Raw genomic sequence first — 17,037 nt, 5'->3', positions numbered from 1 at the left:
TCGCTTCCCTCCACGCGCAGTGGGATGAGCTGCCTTGCAAGCTCATGGTCAAGAGCAAACGGCAGGAACAGGCAGAGCCGAGCCCCGTGCAGTGCGCCCCCAAGCCACAGTGGCTTCCAGAGACAAGTCTGCTGTTCGGAGCAGGGTAGGAGCTGCGTGCGATGGACACGAAGCAGTCGTGGCATCTCCTGCTTGTCTGTCAAGTACCATGCATGACCCTAAACTAAGCACCCCAGACTGAAGACGGGACTGGCTTGGCTTGCCTTTGACCTATGACCTTTAGCACTTCTTGAATTTAAGACTATTTTGGAAATGAAAAAAAAATCACAAAATACAAAACTCAGAAGGAAAATCTCTTATAAGTTAAAAAGCTCAAGAGAAAAATAACATCTACCGATCTAGGACACAACGATGATGGCCATTTTCTCTCGGCTGTTGTAGAGTCTCTAGCACATTCAGGGTGCTGTGCCGTGACAACGCGCCATCAGGGTGGTTGGAGGGCGGGATGCATGGATGGGGAGGTAGACAGACGGATGGATGGATGGATAGATGGAAAGTGGCTGGCTGGGGAGGTGGGGAGATGGGGAGGGGTGTGGTGGGCTAGAAGGCTGCCTGGTAATTTCCCCAGTCCCTTCACTGGATGCACGTCTCTGTTCAAATGCCACCACCGCAGAATCCCTGGCTACCTGCTGTAAAACAGCACTTCCGTCTCCCCTGCTCTCCAGCCATTCATCTGGTTTTGCTTTCACGAGAGCCGTTATTACTACCATTATATTACTCTATTTTTTCAATTTGTGGGGTTGGGGACTTTTTTTTCACGGAGATCGCCCCAGAACTGAGAAACCCTGCAGTCTGTAGGCCCTCAGGAGACACCTGCCGGACAGACAAATGGGTGGGCAGAGGCGCACGCACGCAGCGACACACGTCACCGCACACAAAACACCAGGCCTGCAGTGTAAATCCTGCTCACACAGATCTCCGCGGAGTCCAAGAAGGTAACACCGAGCTGGGTGGCACGATATTTTCATAAACTTCCCAATGGAATGAGACCCCCCCCCCCCCGCTGCTTTTGAGGACTAAGGCTTGATGGTGGTGGGGTGAGGGGGGTTCTATTCCCTGCTACTTCTCAGTCAGTCACTTCTGTTTGCAAGAGTCATAAGTCTAGATGTGAATAGTAAAGATTCTTCTCAAGAAATCATGGACACGAACTCTGCCCCCGATGGGTACACAGCGGGGTTGTGCCTGCTTCTTTGTTTCTTCATTCACTTTTCACCATCAGGACAGACCTGTGGTGTGTCTGGCTCCCGCAGTCTGGTGGGTGCCCCATGGAGAAGAGGCAGGTTTAAATGCTAAAGGAGGCATGTGGGGCGTTCTGGGAGCCCAAGGGGTGGAAGAACCAGGGGATGGGCCCCCAACCCATTCACCAGCTCGCTGCAGATACTGGCCCTACAGAAACCTGCCAACCCGACACCTCAGCGAAGGCAGAGAGGGGTTTCAGCCCAAGAACACACAGCTCAAAAGCCGCTCAGGGTAAGCATGGAAGGGTGAGGACCCTGCTCTCAGCTGACTTCTGGAAGGAGGAGGGTAAGAGCGCTCTCAGCCTTAAAAGTTGTTTATTAAAAATCAATCTTGCTCTTTCAGCCACACACCCTTAAAGCTTCCATTTTCTTCTTATCTAGATCACCAAAACGTGATGAAGAAGAGGCATCTTTCTGAAGGGTAGTAAAATTCAATCCCCTAGTCTTGAGCATACGACCAGGCTAGCTGTTTGCCACAAAGGTGACCATTTAAGATACACGCAGGTACTAGACTTTTCCCTTGTGTGTTGGTGGAAGAAAGGTGGAGTTGGTTTAAGTGCAATCTGATGCTCAGTGGCTGCAGAGAAGCATCAAGAACTATCCTTGAGGGCCTTAGCACACTCCCCCAGCCGCTGCCATGCTGAAGAAGCCAAGACACAAAGGGCACATCTGGGATCTGGCTCAGATTCTCCCCGGAGTCGTATGACCTTGGGGAGGACCTTGGGGAAGGGCGAGCCACTCAATTTCCTCAAGTTTCCCCTCCTATAAAATGAGCAGGTTTCTGGGGTCAGCCACCTACTCAATGAGTCCATGATTCTGCCCCTTTCCAGACACCTGCCCCTCCATGGGCTCTGCCCCACGCACCCCTGAATGCAGGCTGGCACTGCATGCCACCCACCACCCACTGCCTGCCCTCCTCCTTCCTCAGCGACCTCCTGTCACTCTTGAGACCCTGTTTAGAGGCCTGTCCTGTTTCAAAGTTACCCCCCTCCCCGCCACGACTGACCCTGTAGAGTGACCCTCTCCCTTCCTGCCTGTGCTGTTCACGACCTGATCGTGCCAGAAACCAGAGCGGCGCCCTGGTATTGGTATTGGCAGGCCACTGGAGTAGGGCAGAACAGTGCATTTTGAGAAAACAACAGGAGCTGTCCCTCCACCAAAGGATGCACCCCACTTGGGAGCAGGTGGGCCAAGGCCTTTCATCTCCTTTGTGGTTTGTGGGTGACGACCCCCCTGGACTGCTATGACCTTGCCGGCCCGAGGCCTACTACAGCACAGTCTCATGGCGCCCGGACACCAGTGGAGGCCCCGGCTTGGCTCAGTTCCGAAGGCGATCTGTCTAGTCCACGTACCGCACCTCAGCTGGCGAGACAAATTATACGCCCTGGGGCTAAAAATAACACTGGGAAAAAAAGCACCTCTAGACAGCTGACTTCCTCTGCGAAAAACCTTGTCCTTTTAAAGTCAGGCATCTCTCGGTATTGCCCGAATAGTACCGACTTTTTTTCCTTCCCCAAAAGGGCTCATCTGGATTCTCTGCCAACTGTGGGAACGGGGTTTCCAGACAGGATTTCCTGCCTCCTCATTGCACCTTCCGGCTGAATCCAGTCCGGCGGCAACAAAACCTGTGGATGTGGGTCTTCCTGCCACTCCCAGCGTGAGCGAGCCTCTCCGGGTAACCAGCTGTGGCCTTTGCCCCGCCAACAGGCACCACTGGGGGCATCCCTGGGAGGGGGCACAGCAGGCAGAGGAGGCCCGTGCCTGGCTCCTGTGGGCTCAGGACAAAAATAATGGTATTGTTGATGTGAACCTCAGTCTTGGGCGCGAGCTGCTCAGGGCCTCACTGGGTGGCACCTAAGAGCCCAAAACCTGATGAAGGAGTAGTTGCAGGCCAGGCCACCCTGCTGCCTCCCCCAGGCCACACTGCTTGCACCGCCCCTCACACACACACAGGGTGCAAGGAGCCAAGAGGCACCACCATCCCGCAGCTCACGGGTCGTGGCTGCCTTCCTAGACCTGTGCTCTAGGAGACCTGTGCCCGACCCCCAAATCTCACGCTGCTGGCACCCCCTTCAAGGCCAGGACTGTAGTCTGGAGATTTTATGCGCACGTCAATTTATACCACAACCATGGGGCCAGGATAACATAAGGTTGCCAGCATAAAGCCACTTCTTATCCACCAAAGAAATAAGGAAGTGATTGAAAGCATTTCCAAGGTGGCTTGGGAGAGCTTGTGTTTTTGGAAAAGGCTGCACAGCGCACTTCACCTTCTGGACTTGCTTGATGCTTTGCTGGTTGCCTGTGGTGAGAAGCTCGGGGCGGAAGGCAACACCGGCGCCCGCCAGTCACCCCAGGGCAGCGCTTTCCATAGGGGGGTGTCAGAGGAGCTGGGCACCCCCCTTCTATCCATCCTGCTCATGTCCGTAAGCTCCACCCACACAGATTCAACCTGACACTCAACAGTGCTCACTGCGAAAATGAAGGAAAAGGAAAATAAACCGTGACTGCTTCTCAAGGTTTGTTCTGCCCCCAACCCGCCAGGGTCAGACTACCAACCAGTGCTGGTTTTCTCTCCAGCTCATTCTCTGCCTCTTTGTGACCATGCTCTGCACGTGCCCGGCTCCCCACACTGCCCGTGGACTCTGGGAGCCCTCGGTCACCTGCTCCCGGGCTTCTGATTTTCCTCCTCCTTCTTGGGGGCAGCTAAGGCACTGACTTCCCTGCCAAGGTCCAGGCAAAGGGGAATGGGCTGAAGCTTCCACCGGGGATAGGGGAGTTGAGGTGGCCTCGGCCTTGCTCTTTAGGGGCAGGTGTGGGACCTCATGGTGAGAAAAGGTGAGTCCAGCCAGCACCCAAGCACCTGCCATGCACCTGGCCTTCTGCGCCTGGCATTGCTTAGGTGAGTGCTAGCAGTCTTACTCCATGTGACAAGGTAAGAAACTGAGGCTCAGCATCTGCCGTGGTCACAGAGCTGCAGGGGCCAGGTCCTGGTTTAATTCAGGGGATCTGGCTTTCGGGCCCAGCCTGTCCCCCGTGCCAGCCAGCTATGGCAGGCCTCTTGCAGCTCTGCCATCACCAGGTCACCCTCAAAAGGAGGGGACTGTTGTGGGGCTCATGTCCCTCACTGCTCTGCCACTAAACTCATGGTAACCCCCTCAAAGCTCAGCGCAAAGCCCTCCTGAGGCACCATGGGTGCCCCAAGTCCACAAGGTTCTGCTTCCAGCCCACCTGCGCCCCAGGCTTGGCCCGGGCAGAGACTGATGGTTTGTAAATTAAAAAGCCTCTAAGAAAAGAAAAAGCAAGGGGGCGAGCATTTACTGCACATCTAACAGTGAAGACACCCACGCTTTACCTGGCCTGACTCTGCCAGGAATTCCTTGAATTCGGGGCTCTCATATCCCAAGTTACAGATGAGTAACCCCAGCTCTGAGGACAAGGTCAAGTGCATGGCCGTTCCAAGGTCACAGAGCTGCTAAGGGGCAGAGCCCAGGAGGCCGCCTGATGCCAAAGCACATGGATCTCCTTCAGCCAGTCAGATGCGTCCCCAAAGGGGCTCCGCTGAGTTCAGGATGCTGAGGGGCCCAACTCTGGGGGACCAGTCCTATCTGGCTCCTTAGGAGGTGACCCTGGCGCTCCCCCTGACAGTGTATAGAAGGAGCGCCCCAGATAGGGAATTTCAGATGACCTGACTTATACCCAGAGACACATCTCCCTGCACAGGTGAGGCCCGAGGGGCATAGCCTCCGGGCTGACTCGGAAGCAGTGGCCAGCACCCCCAGGGTGCACACTCCTGCACCCCCTTTCTGTGGCACATTCCTGCCTGGGGTGCATGGTCACAGCAGTGGCTCAGCCAAAGCCTCTAGAAACAGCCTCCTGGGAAATCGTCCTGTGTTCCCAGGCGGGCACAAGGGAGCACCGGCAGTGACACAGATGCCGCAGGCAAGCCTCTGTGGTGAGGGCCGCCCGGGCACACCTGGCAGCACAGTGGCTGGCCAACCTAGGTGGGGAGCAGAGAGGGTTCTGGGGTGTCCTGTGTGGGCCCAGACAGGCGAGCCGGGGCTGCTCTCCAGGTGGTCTTCCCCTGCCTCACCCTCCTGAGCCGCGGGGCGGCTCACACCCAGCATGGCACAGTAGCAGCACGGGTTGCCGTCCCCGGGCACTGTGCTAGGCACCTGCATTCAGGTTCCTGCCCAGGATGTCTGCCCCCTCCTTTGGGCCTGCAGGCTGTGATGGGTCTCTGTCTTGGCTGGACTTCAACCCAAGGAATGCAGCTTGATCATGAGTGGCATTTTCTATATCACGGGAAAATGACCTTTTGCATATTCTTACTAGTTCACGCTCTCGGCTGACAAGTGTAATCCAACTCAGGTGACAGCCCAGGGAGCCTGCGGCTGAAGGGCCCCCAGGCCCTGCTCCTCACGTGGTAAGCCCCAGGAGAAAGGCTGAAGGCGCTCCCCCTTCCACTGCAGAGGTCTCTGCTCTGGAAGGCCCTAGGGTTGGGATCAGATTTCTTCCCCCTCCTGCCACTACAGCAGCCAACGCAGCTCTGGGCCCATAGCAGAGCCACGCGGGGCAGAAAGAAGCCTGGAGCGCACCCTCCCTCTGGGAGCTGCACCTTTGGGAAAAGCCCCCAGGAGCCTCCATCCTGTCTGTGCAAAGGGGACAGTGGCCCCCGCGGCCGGCGGTGAGGACTAGTGAGTCAGGGGAATCCGAGTTCAGAATTCACTTTCCTGTTGGACCTGAAGGGACCCCGTGCTGCCTCCTCATGGGGGGCTGCTCTCCCCCAGCCTCAGGACCTGCTTGGCTTATACCCACGCACCCGCACCAGGCTCCCGAGTCTTCCGGGGTGGAGTCAGGGGCAGCTTTGGTCCATGAGCGCTAATGACATTCACTTCTTCATAAAGTCCATCAGCTCCTTATCCACCTGTGGTTCACCTGAGCTCACGCCTCTCTCCATGAGAGGGCCTGGGCCTGGGAGAAGTGTTTTCAGGACAGGATGGCCCCACCTCCCTGTACCTGGGGGAAGAGCCCTCCCTGCAGCCTGCGAGGCCTCTGAGTGTGACAGTTTCTGCAGCTGAACAGCCAGTGGCCGGAAGGGGACAACGCCTCTTCCTAGGGGTGACGCCACCTTTGGGTGTACGCAGCTTTCATTTTTCAAGTGCTCTGCTATGCTGAGTCACGGAATGAGCGATACTCTTGGGCCTGTGCCTGCAAGGTGACCGTACTCCTAGTGCGGTAGAACATCTGGGCCCGGGAGGTAAAGACCTTCACTTCCCATTTCTGATTTCACTGAGAGGAAACTGAGGCCTGGAAGCTGTGCCCTTCTCTGCTGACATTCAAGTAGACCCCTCACAGCAGCTTGGGTGCAAGCCTCTTCTGTCTCAAAGGCTTGGAATTGAGATTAAAATACGATGGCATTTGTAAGAGGCAACCAGGACAAGCCCTGGTGAAAAATGCACCCGGGCAATAGATGATATTATCGTTACAGGAAAACCCCCAAAAGTGATGGTGAGTTGCTGCCCGCAGTTCCACCGGCTCTGCCCACCTCCTATCCTCCTCTGGGCTCCCTGCACCTGCCCCCCGACCCCCAGGCTTTTGTCCGCGCCGCATGCACGCTGATGAGTGGCCAACTCTTCCCTTCAGAGCCACGGGATGGGGCCAAGCTGCCAGGCCGAGCCATCCCAAACCCCCCGGCGGATGGGGGTGTCTCCTGAGGGCCAACAAACTCTTGCAAGCAGCAGGTCTGTTGCTGCTCCGGCTCCTGTCAGTGTCCCGGGATCATTTTCTGACAGCACGTGCTCCGTGTCTTGGCGTCAGGTTTGATGAGGGGTTTACACTGTTGTTTCAGACACAACGCCGCTGTCCACCCAGCAGACAGGGTCGAGTCAACATAACTTTATATGCCCTGGGAACAAGAAACTCCCCATGACTCGCTTCACTACGACACTTCTGTCATTGCGGTGGCCGGGGATGACCCGCAGCATCTCCACGGCGGGCCTGCAGATGAACTGCAGCCCCTGAGCACCCACTCTGTCCCAGCGCCCCTTAATCCAGCAAAAAACTTCTGGTGTTCCCATGTGGAGTGTTGGGGGTACAGAGCCAAGATAGGACACCAAAGATCCCGTGGTGGTTCCTGTCTCCCCCCGCCTGCCTCCGAGGCTGCCCTGAGTGGAGTGGGGTCGGGGACAGCCCAGCATGCATGTGGCTCTCCTCCCTGGACCTCTCTGCCCCACTGACCCTTTGCTGTTTGCAGAGATCTGACAGAGGCCTCCGTGAGGCACATCTTTTAAAGCATCTTCCTCCTGCCACATCATTGGACTCATCAGCAGGGAATGAAGGGAAGCAACATTTGCGGGTCCAACTGCGTGTGCACTGTGGCACGACAGTGGCAGCTAATGCTTAGGAAGCTTGGAGCAGAGGATGAACCTCCTCCCAGCTGGACTTCAGAGCACCCCTTTGAAGGAGTGGCATGGTTGCTCAGGTGGGAGGAAAGTGAGCCTGTGGACAGTGAAGGAGAGGCGTCCCAAGATGCTCAGATAGACTACCTCACGAGCCAGCGCTGTGGCGTGTGGCTCGTCTCATGCTGAGGTCAGTCAAGGTCCCAGATTCATGGGAACTTCATCCCCCATTCACCACCTAGAAAAATGAAAACTGGGGGTCTTACCCAGAATCAGGGGCTTGGACCACATGCAATCTCTCTCTCTATGGTGGGGCCAACATCAAATGTCAGCCCCCTCCTTGAAGCTGCAGGCTCCTACCACATTCCTTAGTCCATACACACACACACACACACACACACACACTCACACACTCACACGCACATGCACACACACACACCCCTGTGCTGATTCTGCCCCAATGGTTCTAGAATCCACATTCACATAGATTCTTCTTATGTGCAGAATTCAACTTGTTTCTTTCTCCTACTCATCTGATTGGTCCACCAGGCTGAGAAGCTGGGGGAGTAGGGGGGAAATCCTCTCTGCTCCCATGGTTACCTGCCCAGCTCACCCTGGGAGAGCCAAGTCCAAAGGCTGGTTGGCACCTGGGCTTGCTCGCCCCGGTACAACCATCCCTGCTCCACTTACTGCTCGGCTGTCTGGCAATGGGGAGACCTTATCAAATGGACCAGCACGCCCCGAGACAGAGAGGGCAGGAGAGCTGACCCCGCACGGCCCAGAGCTCCGGGCAACCCGCTCCTCTGAGGCGCAGGAGGGGGCGATGTGGCCCAGCCAGGCCCCTGTTTTCACTCTGCGGGGCCGAGACGTGTGCCCGGTCTGTGCCCTGGCAGAACTGGCTCTGCTTTATCTCAATTCCAGAGCCGTTCCTGTAGAAAACATTCTGATGATGAGAACCAAAGCTTCACCGACGTGTAACTCAGCAGAGCTCAGCAGCGCACAGAACCTGGGGCCACGCAGACTGGACTGGACGTTGGCGGGGGTCACCCGGGAGGAAAATGACTGGTGCAAAAATGCCACAGTACACCAGTGTCACTGCAGTGAAATAAAACAAAACTGTCAGAGGTAATGTATTTTTCATTCTCGCCTCAAATGACTCCATCTATGATATGGTACAAACTCATTTACTACATCAGAAGCCATAACATCTCATCACACAGGCTGGAGAGTGGCGAGGCTGCTTTTGCAGAGAGACAGGGCGCGCGCTTTGCCGGCCCTGACCACCGTGACCGAAACCAATTTGCTCTTAGCTTCAATTTTATATTTGCACTTATCATGTAAATGATCAAGTCCCAATTATTGTTTTCTTGCATAAGAATCAATTTGCCAAAATCACTCAACAGCATCATTGAGAAAACAACCTCTAGAGAGAACCCCAATGTTCTACCAATTTGAACAGAGATTTTAAACCAACGTATCATTTCGAAGCTAATGTTGATTCTCACAACCCGTGAAAACGAACCTAGATGAGTTTAATAAACTCACTCAGAAAGGCGTTCGTCGGTCCAGGAAATTTAAAATGAAAAATCTTAGTGATAATTTTTCTGAGCCTGTCAGATGCGCCACTCAGCCAGATACTTCACAAACATGACTTCATCTCACAACCCCCCTGCAAAACAAGGGACACCATGTCCATCCCAGCAGAATGTTCTAGAACGTGCAGCCGAGATCAGGGCATATCAAGCAACACTGGGTGCATTTCCTAGTGTCTCTCCTCCCCGGGCCCCCAAAGACACCCACAGTCCGGCGGATGTCAGGCAACGTAGTTTTAATGCAGGAAGTTGATCTGCTGACCTCATTTCACCTGCGTGACACTGAGGGCAAGTGCAGGTCCTCACCTGAGGCTCAGGGCATCGAGGTAACGGGTGGCATTGCCTAGTCAGTGTAAGAGCAGGGGCGGGGGGATTTAGACGGCTGTGCAGTTACCACTTAGCTCGTGCAAAGTTATCATCACGGGCATCCCTTATGTTCTACAACGAGAGATATTTTTAATTAACTAAGTACATTTAATTGAAAAAGATATGCCTTTGGGAACCTTTCATTCAAATACTGCAAGGATATGCCATAAAAATGGAGTCTCCCGCACCACCCAGGCTCTTCCAGAGCGGCAGCTGCTAATACCAATTTCTGGGAATAGCGTTACTTATGAAACTTAATCTACCATGCGTGTGTCAAGCCAAGAGGAGTAATTGCTCCGGAAGGCTGGAATCTGTACGGAGAAAAAGTCCCAGAGTGACAGGTAGGAGCCAATAGGACCTTATTCCAAGCTAATAAGGCTTTTTCTGCAAGATGAGAAAAAAAGCACTGAATACATTTGCCTCTGCTCTCAGCAGCCGGGCCTTCCAGAACTAGAACTGTTACCAGACTCATCAAAATCCACCCCTGTGTCCGGACAGGCCCCGATGCTTTATCAAGCGTCCGTTCAGGGTGGGAGCCATTCGAAGGTCTCTCTCCCTCTCGGCATCTGGGCCACGGGTAGTGTGTGCCCAGCCAGCAGCAGACACGGCTCCACCTGCAGGGGTGGCAGGCAGCACTGGGCCCCAATCCCCGGGATTGAGCCCCTGTGGGCTGAGACTGGCAGGGAACCCACGCATCTCGTCTCCGTGCTCACTGGACTGGACCCTGAGTCCCAGCCGCTGAGGGCTCAGCACCAACCCATCAAGCCATCGCTCAAGACCCCCGGGGTGCAGTAGGAAATGAGGCGGCTCTGATGACCCTTCTAAGCTGGCTGTAGGGACCTGCACTGAGTGGGTGTCCATATGGGAGAGGTGACAGCTGCTGGGGCATCAGCCTCCACATTTCTAACGTGCAAAGAGTAAGCAGCATAAACACTGGCCGGCCAGGTGGCACCAGAGCTCCTTGACAGCTTTCTCTAAGAATTAAATGTTTCTGCATTGATAAAAGTGCATGTTTGCTCTGTGTACTCATGGTGTACTTCCTCTGGGGTGTACGTGAGATGCACTTCCACTGGGGTGCACTTTCTATGGGGCTACACCTGAGAACAAGCACAGGACCAGCATTTGGGTGTCCTTGTCACATCTGCCACCACCATGGGCACAATCGCTCCAGTGACAGGTCGGAAGGTTGGCACACATGGAGATCGGGGTTTCTGGAGGCTGGGAGGGAGGTGCTGGCATGTCCCCCTCCCCCCAGAGCCCAGAGTCCTGGCTTTAAGGAGCAATTCAAGCCAGAAGGTTCTGGACCTCTGTGGCCAGAAGGCAATCAACCAGGCAGCTCCTGAGAGGTGGGCTGGCGAGCTGCAGCTGGAGCTTTGAGGGCCAGTAAAGGGGCTTAAAAGACAATGTAAATATAGCACCTCGTTTCCCTGGTACTTAAAGCCCATTAAAGGCTTATTTAGATAAAATGGTGCAAGGAGGTACATTTTGCTTGTTGTTGATTAGGCATTCATAGTTACATCTTAGGATTGAATGGCTGAAAATGAGAGACAGGAGCTGGGAGAATAGGGAGATGATGATGACAAGGTGAGTCACTTATTTAGAAGACAGAAGGACAAGGACAGACAGACTGATCAGCCTGGCTGCTGATTATGGTACCCAGGGGAAAATGAAGAGTGGTGTGTACAGCCCCCCACCTCTCCTGGATTCAGCTGCACCTTGGCCTCCCAAGTTCCTGTGGCAACATCAGCTGAGCGCACAGCACGCACACAATTGCAATCGGGTGCACAAGGCGGGGCACACAGAACACGGGGCCCCACCCAGAGGGGCTCCTTCAGGGAAACCTGAAAGGTGCCAAGGGCTGCCAAAATTCATGAAGAATTTTGAACACAGAAAGTCTGAAAATAAAGGAGCAAATTTTACAAATAGAACAAATGGTAACGTCCTGTAGTACTGATGCCAGGTCTCTTTCGTTTAGATTTTTTTTTTGGTGGGACCCTCACCGGCGCCGGGGAACGAACCAGCGCTGCAGAGGCTGCGGGCAGCCTCGCAGCCCATCGCTCAACTGCTGAGCCATCAGGGGAGGCCCTCGTTTTGATTTTTTAAGGAATGAAACGGTACAGAGTTGATTTCATGGAGGGGAAGTCTCCCCAAGGTGCTCAGCTCCCCAAAACGGGTCACAATGTGGACTGTTTCCAGCAAAAGTCCATGGAGGCCCTGCAGACTCCCAAGAAAAGTCCCCGCTGCAGGGAGAGCCTGAGGTGCCTCCTCCTGCTCATCGCTGGCCTTACCCTGGGCCTCTCTGTAGGTGTAGAATTGCTGACTCCTGCTCACTCTCCAAAGTGCTTTGACCACTTTCATCCCCAGCAGCCTTGCATGAAAATCCCTCCGTTTTGCCCCTCCGAGGGGTACAGGGTCCACCGCACGGTTTCACCTCTGCATTTTCCCCACTCGCACTGAGGTTGACCATCCCCCAGACTTACTGCCCATTTAGCCTTCCGCCTCCCATTTCTCCCTGTTCCCACCCATCCTCTGCCCGTTTTTCTGTGGCATCGTCTGCTTTCCCGACTTCGCAATCGCTATGCAGGAACTCTGTGGATACTCTGCATACTAATCCTTGGCCCATTCTGGGTAGCGATTTCATCTTGCACTATGTGAGTTGTTTTTTAATCTAGCGTATGGTACCCTATTATCACGAAGGTCTTCACATTAATGGAGTCCCATTAGACAACGTGAAGTGTTTATTCTTTTCTTTCCAAAAGTTTAAAATTTTTGGCTTTTCATCCTGAGAGGTTTGATCATCCTTTTTAAGCAACGAAAAATGTCACTTTTTATTGCTACAGGATGAAGTAAGGAGCTGGTTTTCTTCTTGCTCCATTGGGCTTGCTCACAGTGTCAGTGTCAGCCACTGAACTAACAGCTTTTCCTCGCTCATCATAACACCCCTGCTCTCATTTATGGGTCCCTGGGTGCAGGGACTGGCTCTGAGTACATCAGACAGTTTAAGTGGCAAGAATTACTACATCGCATGCCAATGTCATATACTGGAATTACTATGGTTTCTAATCCAGATAATGGTTAAGGAAGCTTCCTTCTCTGTATAATGACTTACACAAGATAATAGATCAATTAGTCTTCATTTTCCACATGATTTTTAGGATTATCTGTAGAGTTATATACATATACATATTATTTATATACGCGTTTTCTTTTTATTGCAGTGGCATTTGCAAATGCAGATTATATTTTGGGAGAAATATTATATTTATGGCATTGAGCTGTTCCACTCGTGAATATAGTATGTTTTACCATTTGATTAAAAGTCTTCTTTTATGCCCTTCAATTTTTATAACATTCTCCATAAAGGTCTTACTAATTTTCATCATTTTTCCCTCTTTGGTACTTGTACCGTTTTTGTGGCTAGTATGTTTATTTTTAAAAAACTTTTTCTTTTCCATTTGGTTTTTATTCCTCTATATGAAAGCTATTTTTATTTTACATAGCTCTTCTATCCGTCAAAATCAGGTACCAACAGCTTAGAGATCCTCCTACTTTTTAGCTTGATAATCACAGAATATCCAAATAGGGACAATTTTATTCTTTCCTAACTCTACTCCCTTTTCCTCTTACTAAGTAGCTGGGGCATCCATTCCTTATTGGAATAAAGAAGTTCCCTTCTATTTCTAAATTGCTATGATTTGTATGCCTGGTTTTTCTAATTTTGTGCTTTTGATCAAGAATGCATTACATTTTATGGAAAGTTTTCTCTTCTCTCCCTGTGCCTAATAAGATGGACATGATTTTAAAAGAAAAGCTGACAGGGTGGATAGCAGCTTTTCCCCTCCAGGGTAGAAACAGATTGGAAAAGAGTAACTCTCGCGTGTCCCGCCAGGTTAGGTCACGGCACCCAGGCAGGGGACCCCAGGGGTGCTCTGCCCTCCCCAGAAACCCCTCCAGGGACCACACAGGTCAGCAAATCTTCCACGGCGTGGGGGTAAGCCTCAGCACTGCGTTGGTCCAAAGCTGTCCCTAAATTCCCTTTGGAAAAAAAAATATCTCTGTGTGCACTTGGACTCCTAAACATTGGCTGCCAGGGAGACGCCCCTATGATCATAACAAAGGGAGGGAACAGACAGTGGGGCTCAGCTCTCACATACCCCAAGGGCCCACGAAGGAATGAATGAAGCTGCATCATGTGTTCATTTTTCTCTCAAAGGTTTTTCTCCCAAAAAGACCCTGTTCAAAGTCTCACCGGAGAAAACGACACAAGTGGGTGTGAACCAGGGTGTGCCAGCCACAGCCGGTGCTGTGTGGCGCTGCCCCCTCCTCCGGGGACACCCCACAGGATGACCTCCAGCTCACCACGCAGGCCCCACAGAGCCAGCAGAGCCCACTCTCCTTTCTTGTTTTATTTTTGTCTCTCCAACTACTTTGTAAATTAGTGGTTGGGGCGCCAAGCCGCCCACTCTGCCGAGTGCTGTGAATAATGTAATTAAGCACAGGAAGCGGTTCATTGTGTTTGTCTGCAACCCAACAATGAAGGTCAGGGGAGGCTAAGGAAGCTGAGCTCTCCCAAGTGGAGGCCCAGGCCAGGCCCGTGGGGGTCTATTTGGAGAGCCATGATCAAGAGCCCTGGCATGCCAGGCTCCCTCCTGGGCTCAGGAAACAGGCAGCAGCTGGGCAGGACCCAGGGTTACAGGCCAGAGGGCCGCCACCTTCCCATGAGCCAGCCCTGTACAGGTGGAAAAGGCCACTCAGGTGGGGCGACCCTCAGCTAGAGTGCGCTCATGCATCGGCTCAGCTAACCCTCAAAACCTCCCCAAAGGGAGTCGATGTGATCCCAACTGTGCAGGGGATGGAGGCTCAGAGAGGTAGCTTATCCAAGACGTTCCCCCACCCCAAATCCTGGGTGGTGAGCTCTGCTCCTCACTCCCAAGAGCTCGTCCAAGGTGGCTGCGTGCAAGCAGAGTGGGGAACACGTACCACCCCCAACAGTCACGTGGGCCATCACACTCAGGAGGTGCAGCAGGTGAGGATAACTGGTCTGATCTCGCTGGCTGGCTACAAGAACGGAGTGGGACCTTAACTATCCCTGCACTGTGCGTGCCGGCCCAGAGCGGAACCGTCTGCTCATGGATGGAAGACCAGACATGGATGAAAGAGGACTGCCCTCACCCTGCCTCCAGGCTCCACTGTGGCTCTGTTGTTTTACGATCTACTCTCTGAGCTATTTCCAAGGAACGAACTATTTGCTCTCCATTTCTAGTACTCTAAATCATTGTCTCTCTTCCTCACTCCCCAAATTTCACCTTCGTATAAAGCATCTGGACCGGTGAGCGAAGCCCAAGTGCTTGTGCCTTCTCCACTCAAGCCTGTGGATAGGAAGTAGTTCCTGGGAATTCATAAGGCACAAAACGAAGTGGACAGAAGCTCAGGCTGTGGCTGAAAGGCCGACACCAGCGCGATCGAGCAGGGAGAAGCACGTGTCCCCAGACAATCGTGGGAAAGCTCCTCCCTGCACAAAGGCAGTCTGCGTCCACCACCACTCCCAGACCCCCACTCGCTGTGCTCTGGAGATAAGCTTGGCTGGAACCCAGAGCAGGCCTGGGACAGCATGCAGAGACTGGGGGGCAGCCACCTCTCAGAGGGCTGGGATCCCTTCAAGGTCTCAGCCCCCAGTTTCTTGGCAGCTTTCTCACAGCAGGTGTCACCATGATGGCGTCCCGCTCAACCCAGCAGGGTTAGCAGCTCAACCCAGCTGGCCAGAGGTGCAGAAAACATCTGGAGGCTTGGCCTTCCCAAGATGTGTCACTCTGGCATGTGTGTTATTTTGAGCTGAGGCCAATTAAGGCCCTGCAGGTGCATGATAAAATTTTATGACTCTCTTAATTATATAAAATAATGAAAATTGGGGGAATTACTTAGATGTGGGGCTATCTCCAGAAATAACCTTTCTATGGGAGAAGGTTCTCTAGACAGTAGGGCAAACACCAAATTACAGAGCATCTGGTCCATCGGCACACGAGTCCCCTCTGCTCTCCTCTCCCCATGAGCCCCAGGCCCCATCCCATTCTTTAGCTCGGGATAAATACCCTTTTACTTTGGAATTTACACCCATGTAGATTCTCCTTATGGAACTCAGTTTGTTCTTTTCTCCTACCAATCTGTCTGGTGTTCATTTGATTGCTCCACCAGCCCAAGAAGAACCCACAGGGTCTCATCCCAGGATTATCGGGAGCTGCCCACTTTGAACAGGGCACATGCCATCCAGTTCTCCACAGTCCTCACCAGGCCCTATCGCTGTGCAACACTGAGGTTAAGTAAGATCAACTGCCATTTTCACCCCACTCTCTGCCAACTTCACATATTCAAATTCCCTTCCCAGCTTGTACAGGCATTTTAAACTGGAAAGCCCCGTGGTGGCACAGGGGAAGGTGAGGGGGGCTGGGGGATTGGCATTCCAGTCAAAATTAGTGGGGAGGGTCTGATAAAGGCAGGTGTGAGCAAGACAAAAGATCTGCACAGAGACGTGGGGTTTTTTTTTTTTTTTTTTTTTAAGCTGGACATCTAAGTAGCAACTGGAAACCATAACAGAACATAGGAAGAGCCAGCGGTTAAGAAGACTGCCTCAGGGACATCCAGAGGCAAGAGGAAGAAAGATGTCATGGAACTGTAACAGGGGGGTCCCCAGGAAAGGGGGAGGTTCCAGGTTTCCTGCCCCACCCAAGGGAGGGTGGAGCTGAGCAGGGAGAGAAGAAGCTGCAGAAGAGACTGAGGAAGGAAGGAAGCAGGATGGAGCCAGAAGGAGACATGGAGGAGGCACATGGAGCAGAGAGACACGTGAAGAAGCTGTGCTTGCCTTTTGGTCGTGGACTGGGTGACACAGATGTGGGTGAGACCCGTGGGGAGGTGACAATGGCGGTTTTTGTCTTGATTTTGATTTTGTTCCTTTCCTTCCAGACTTGTCTGGTTGTTTCTGACCCTTTTCTGTGGGTCCCCACTGGAAGATGCTTTAGACTGTGGCAGGCTTTGGGGCCTTGCTCTGGGCCAATCCCGCTTGGGTGGACTTTTACCCACGAGGGGACAGGGAACTTTGGGTGCTTGATTTAGAAACTAGATTCTTTGCCTTTCCTGTATTGTTTCCAAATTAAAGTTCCTTCCAAGGGCCTCCCCTGGTGGCGCAGCAGTTGAGCGCTGGGCTGCGAAGCTACCTGCAGCCTCTGCAGCGCCAGTTCGATCCCCAGCCACTGGCGAGGGTCCCACATGGCGCGCAGACCTCTCCTGCCGCCCGCTGCTCCCCTCAGCAGTGTACTTCGGTCCTTCTGCCTGTTCTGCTCCCTGCTCTGGCTCTGGTGGATTCTCTCACCCTCCCGCTCTTCTGACTGT

At 53.3% G+C, this 17,037-nt stretch overlaps 1 protein-coding gene across 1 annotated transcript in view; it reads right to left on the bottom strand.

Moving 5' to 3' along the window:
* The window catches only part of SLCO3A1 (solute carrier organic anion transporter family member 3A1), a 183,683-nt gene that overhangs the window by 73,480 nt on the left and 93,166 nt on the right, over nt 1–17,037 (bottom strand).

The sequence above is a fragment of the Talpa occidentalis genome, unplaced genomic scaffold, assembly GCF_014898055.3.
Source record: "Talpa occidentalis isolate TD23 unplaced genomic scaffold, MPIMG_talOcc4v2.1 talOcc4.14, whole genome shotgun sequence".
In the NCBI taxonomy this organism is placed as follows: Eukaryota; Metazoa; Chordata; class Mammalia; order Eulipotyphla; family Talpidae; genus Talpa; species Talpa occidentalis.
The sequence above is the reverse complement of the archived record's forward strand: the minus strand, read 5'-3'. Positions and strand labels throughout refer to the sequence as shown.